Genomic DNA, 6,436 nt, shown 5'->3' with positions numbered 1-6,436 from the left:
CTGGCCCTTCTAGACTGCTCACTTTGTGCCTGCTACTGTTCTATGCACGTCTCACGCACTAACTCGCTTAACCCTCGTGCTGACCCACTGAAGCGGCTGCCACCGTTTTCCCATGGTACAGACGGGGGCTGAGGCACATCAGACCACCTTTTGTCGTGATGGGACGATCTTGACGGCAGGATGATCTCACCTCATCTCACCAGGTATCATCATGGGGTTTCTGGGGGTTGAGGTAGAGAACGGAGTGGAACTGGGGCAGATGTGAGGCATGGGGAGGGAGGACACAGTCACAAGTTTCACTCAGGTCCCTGAGTATGTGGCACGTGCAGAGCACGGGGCCTGTGCCCATGCCCTCTGCACCAGCCACGCTGAGTCGTCCATCAGTTCCACAGCACACAGAGCTTTTCATGCCCCATGTGTCAGCACACACTCTTCCCTTGTCTGGGGTGCCCTCCTGACCACCCAGCTCAAACTCTACTCCTCCTCCAAGATCTAGGTCAAATGACACCTCCTCTGGGAAGCCCTCAGTGTTTGCTATTCCTTTCCTTTTGCTTCTGACTCTCTTTGGGTGCTTTTACATTCTGCACTTTATTTGTGGGCCTCTCTCCTGAAGGATGAGGACCATGTCTCATTCGAATTTCTGACTTGTCACAAACCTGTCACAGCGCCTAGCCCAGAGCAGACACTCAGCACCTTTTTATTGATAAGTAAGTTCAGGGTTATTGATGTCTAGCTCCAGCACCTTTTTACCGGAGGGCAGCACCTCTCCTGGTGGATGCCAAAGGCCACTGAGAATGTACATAGAGGTGAATGGACTGTCACCAACCCCGTCACCATCACAGGAAACATTAGTTGACACTTACTATAAGCTGGGGGCTGTGCAGGTTGCTTTACAGCCATTATCTCATTTAATCCTCATCACAGTCCATAGAATGTCCTCTCATGATCTTCATTTTATAGATCGAAACTGCCCAATAGAACATTTTGCAATAATGGAATGTTCTATATCTGTGCTGTCCAATACAATCGCCACCAGCCACATGAGTACTTGAAATATGGCTGCTGTGACCTCGGAACTGAATTTGAAACTTTATTTAATTTTGATTAATTTAAACATAGAGTGACATGTGGCTAAAGGCAGTGCAGACGAAGAAGGACCAAGAGCTGAAATAACTTGACCCAGACCCCATAGCCGACAGGTGACACGGGTAAGACTGGCACAGGATTTCTGGCCTGAAACCCAGACTTTGAACCACATGCTTTAACTCCATCTGCTTTTCTCACCCCCGATTGTGGATGCGGTGGGGAGGAGTTTAACATCATTACCCCAGCCTCAGCGCAGGCTGGTGACCTGCACAGCCACCAGTTGAGTCCTCTGACATGCTGTGCAGGGTGACTGACCTGTGTGGGAATCTGACCCTCCCTGGGTGCCTCGCCTGCTCTGACAGTGGGCGCCCAAGGAGATGATCCCTCGTCCTCCAGCAGTGACATCCCGTGAGCCACAGTTTCTGTGCAGAGGCCTCTGGTCACAGGCCCTGCAGCCGGAGAACATAAACAGTTTACTCTCCCTGCGCTTCTGCAGCCCAGGCAATGGGGAAGATGTAACTGTGCTTAGTGCTGGCACAACTTCCACACGTGCGGACTGACGCATGTGAGAGCCGCTGCTCCGGCATAGACACTGCTGCCCACCCACTGCTGGGCCCCTGTCCGAAACCCCCATGCAGTAAGGCCCAATGGGCTTACAGGGAGCTGGGGTCCCCCTCTCAAAGGAGCAAGCCGAGAGAAGTCGTCCTCACCCAGCAGGTGCTGCTGCTGACACTGCCCCTGGCAGCATGCTGGACGACCACGGCCTGTCCTGGCTGCTGGAGACACAGTGTAGAGAAGACTATGGCAGCATGGAAAGCCAACATTCAGAGTGGGGATGTTAGTGTCCCAATGAGCATCGGCAGACGAATGCTTGACGCAGGGGAGCCAGGAGGGGGAAGGGGTCCTTAGAGAGATGCAGGGACCCGGCGTGGGGTGGAGGCCTACAGAATATGAACATCACCTGGGGGCTGGGTGTGAGGACACCTGGGTTCTGATCCCTGCTATGTACAGAAGCCAGTGAGCTTTTCACGACACCAATCTGATTAGGTCACAGCTCTGCTCGATGCCTGCTGCTCTCAAGAGAGAGCCCCAAACCTTAACACAGTCCACAAAGTCCTGAGAGTTCCAGCTCCTGCTGACCTTCCTGACCTCATCTCACACCACTTTGTCCCCCGAGCTCCCTGCTCTGGCCACACTGCTCTTCCTTCCAGCCTCATTCGTGCCATGTTCCTTTCTACCTCAGGGTCCTTGCACATGCTGTTCCCTTGGCCAGGAACGCTCTCCATCCCTCTTTGCCTGGTCAGTTTCTGCTCCTCAAGGATCACGTCCTCAGGTCCAGGACCCTTCCTGGAGCTCCCCAACCCTGAGCACTTGTTCTGGTTTTTCAGGAGACCTCATATTTCCCTTTGGTAAGGCTGGTCACGACTGCAACTTCACATTTGTTAGTACCATCGATGAAGGGTGCCTCCCTCACTAAACTGTAAGTTCCGTGAGGGCAGGGGTCATGTTTTACTCACCCTTGGGTCCCTAGCACCTACCAAGGCCTGGCAGAGAGTGGGCGCTCAATAATAGAGTTGAATGCATGCCAGCATAAATGAATGAATGAAAAGATGCTATTCTGATTTTGTGCAAGGCAATTCCCTTCTCTGGGCCTGACATCTTAAATGATGATTTGAGGAGTATCTACTCCATGCCAGGTGCTGGGGAGGACACAGAGCTGACGGTCTAGAGGGGACACAGATGTGTAAACAGGCCAGGACGACACAGCGGGATGAGATTACACTTAGAGGACAGGGCTGGCTAAAAGGAAGATTTTAGCAGAGGCATTTGATGGGGGTGGGGCTGGGAATCGGGGAGGATTCCCCCAGACTACAACTAAGACCCACTCTGAAGGGTAACTGAGGGTTAACAGGCAAAGAGAGGGTGTTCCTGGCAGAGGCACGTGTGGGGGCCTGGCAGGGAGAGAGCCCTAGGAAGGCCGTGCTGCAGCGAGGCCGCGAGGTGGGCCAGGCGGTGGGCAGAGTCGAGGCCAGACGCTGGGTTGAAATTCATCGTGAAGGCGCTGGCGTCACTGTGGGGTTTCAGGCAGCAGGGCGACAGAGGAATGTCCTCCTGGGTAAAAGGAGAGGGGCAGAGTCTGGGGCCCTCCAGCTCTGGCGCCCGGGGGTATGAGATGCAGGGCAGAACGATGCACAAGGTTAGGAGGGCTCCTGACTCCACTGCCAGAGGAGCCTCAAGGGACTGGTTTCCTCCCTGACGTCAACTTAAAGGTCACACAGATCCCAGGTTTCCTCTCAGGAGCCATGTAGGGCTCCGCGTTTTGTCCTTTTATTCCGATCCCTTTGGGATCCTGTGACATTCCCAGCTTGGACCACCTTGCAGGGTAACCAGTCCCCTGAGCCCCCAGTCGCTGTGAAAAGCGGGACTTCCTTTAATTTGTCCTAAACTTACCTCGCTCAAGTTTCAAAGGGGGGCCCATCATCCTAGGATTTCAGGAGTCAGGAAATGCACCCTGAGCTGCTGTGGCAGGAAGGGGAACTCAGGACATCTTTGACTCCGGGGCCACTTGCATCCCACCAGCCCACAAGCTGAAGTGCCACAACCACACAGACAGGCCGCCCGTCTCTCCCCGCTGCCCTGCGCGCCTGTCGAAGCCGGGCATGCGCTGAGGAACTGCGAGCGAAACGAGGCCACTCACCCGACTTCTCACTCTAGCAAACAGAAGCTACAGTGGTGGGGCATGCAAATCGCAGGACCCCTAAGTAACCAGGCTCCTCCAGTGACTGTCCCTCTAGCTTTTCCTTCCAGTCCTGTCCCCGCCCCTCCAGGAAACCTGCCCCTACTCAGCACCGTGGGCTGAAGCCATTCTCCAGCTCCAGCCCCTTCATAGCCCAGCCCGGGCCACAGCTGCAGACAAAAACTTCTAGTCCTGCTTGGCTTCTCTTGGTCTCCCACCCCGACAGGCAGCCGGTCAGCAAGCCTGACAATGTCGCCTCCAAACCTCTCCCAAATCTGTCCACCCTTCTCCTCTGTCACCACTGCCTCTCGCCTGGACACCCACAACAGGCCTTCCCTCCCTGCCTCTCCACCCCACCTCTGTAATCCGTTCTCTACCAGTGCCAAGAGGAATGTAAAATGTAACCCGAGCGTGTGGCTGCCCCTCTTAAAACCCTCCAGTGGCTTCCCAGTGCACTGAGGGCGAAATTTATAAACCCCACAGGCCAGAGTCATGCAAGGTGCCATGGGACTGGCCCCACAACCTCTCTGAGCTCCCTCTCTTCTCTTGCCTTTTCCCTCATTCCATCAGGCCACTCTGACCTTCCTTCTCTTCTTCAGATACACCAAGCTCATCTCCACCTCAGGGCCTTTGCACACACTATTCTTGCTGGCTGGCTGGGATGCTCACTCCCCATTCTCTGACGTAATTATTTAATTTATTGAAGAGACGCTTTTACAGTGCTTTATTCTACACCAGCCTTAGTCTAAGCATTTTCAAGTTCTGAATCACCGGTTCACTCTTTGCATGGCTGGTTCCCTCTTGTGAGTTCAAATGTCCCCGTCTCCTGGGGGCCCTCCCTGACCACCATCAAACACAGAAACCACTGCCTTCACCCACCAGACTCTGCAGCAAATACGCCCTTGATTCATTTGGTCATAACCATCAATGGGTATTTTCGTCTTTATTTCTTTATGTGCTTACTGGTGATCTCTTCCACAAGACTGGGCGCTCCGGGAGGGCAGGACCCATCTGTCAGGTTGATCCTTGTATCCCTGGGCCGAGCACCGAGCCTGCCCACGAGAATGAGCGAAGGAAGGGGTCACCTGCCCCGAGGGGCTTCTAAGACCGCCATGCTCTCTGAGCTCCACAGCGGGGGAAACTGCAGGATATGAGTGGTGAAATGTGTCCTGTGGACACTGCTCAGAGACCCAGTCAGGGGGTGGGGCTCCTAGAAGGAGGGGGGCAGGTTGTCCATCTTTGCGTAAATATGAAAAGAACAACTGGCATGTTTGTAGCAAACGAATGGCATGAAATGGGAGTCCATTTCAGAGCGTTCAGAGGACCTGCATACCCAGGAACTCACCAGCCTCTCCCAGCCGCTCAGTGAGGCTGCCAGAGCCCCATTTTACAGATGCAGAGGCTGAGGCCCAGAGTCAGGGCCACACGGTGGGCACAGGGCCAGGGCTCCCCCATCTCCCAGTGCAGATCTGAAGCCTTTACAAAGGCCTGTGTCCACCTGAGCTCCCGGTGCTCTATAGACAGCAAGGGCTCAGTGGACATGTCTGCATTTGCTGCAGCCAACAGCCGGATTAGAGGTGCTCCCGTTCAAATTCCTCTGGAAGCGCTGGTCCCCAGGGCAGAGGTGTTTGAGAGGCCTGGGAGGAGAGGCAATGTGGGCAGTCAAAAGAGCACTGGGCTGGGGTTCAGGATTGCTGGGTAACAGCAGCTCAGGACCATCTAGGAGGCCCCTCCCCTGTGCCAGGCACTGCACCAAGCACTTTACATGCATCTCCTTAATGGCCATGACCGTGCAATGAGGAAGATGCTGTCTTTACCCCATTTTACAGATGAGAAAGCTGAGGCTCAGAGAGATTGGATCCAGGAACTCAGCCAGCAGACAGTCCTGACACTCATTAGTCCAGGCACTTCCAGAAATGACTCTTGCCTTCTTTGGGTCTTAGATTCTGTCTGTAAAGCCCAGGTTCATACTAGACCCTGTGGAGGTCTGTCTGACTCTGACACGAGTCAGGGAGGGACGAGGGCAGGATGTGTGGCTGCTGCTGTCTCCTGTGGCCCCTTGCAACCTGAGGAAGGGGCTGCCTGGTCCCTGGAGCAGAGGCAGACCCCACCCCACCCAGGGCACCATGGATGGAGTGTCCAGGGATAACCAACCCATAGGGCCCCGGCCTGCCGTGCTGGCTGGATGACAATGCCCAGGGTCCCATGGGAATGGAGAAGGGTTGGGAGGTCTTGGAGCTTCCCAAGGCCAAGGAAGTGACTCAACATATCCACAGGGGATTTTAAGGTGGGCAAATGCTGTGAGTTACATCCAGCCCCACTACAGAGCTGCTAAATGAACATCAGGAATGGGCTCCCAGCCTGAGCTTCCCCGGATAATAAAATCTGGTCCCTTCTCTGTATTTCTTTTCTGTATTTCTACTTCTCTCTTTCTTTCTTCCTTTTTTTTTAGCAGAATCTTTGCTACTGTTGCACAGAAACATGATCCTACTGCCCCTAAGTGTCCACCCTGAAAGGAGGATGGGCAAGGAGGACAGAGGAGAAGTGAGAGGCAAGGCTGATTTCTAATTCTCCACGGAATCCACTACCCTCCCCAGAAGCCTGGAGAAGGGT

The sequence above is a fragment of the Equus asinus genome, chromosome 2 (genome assembly GCF_041296235.1).
Source record: "Equus asinus isolate D_3611 breed Donkey chromosome 2, EquAss-T2T_v2, whole genome shotgun sequence".
NCBI classification, from domain to species: domain Eukaryota; kingdom Metazoa; phylum Chordata; class Mammalia; order Perissodactyla; family Equidae; genus Equus; species Equus asinus.
Note: the sequence above shows the minus strand (reverse complement) of the source record.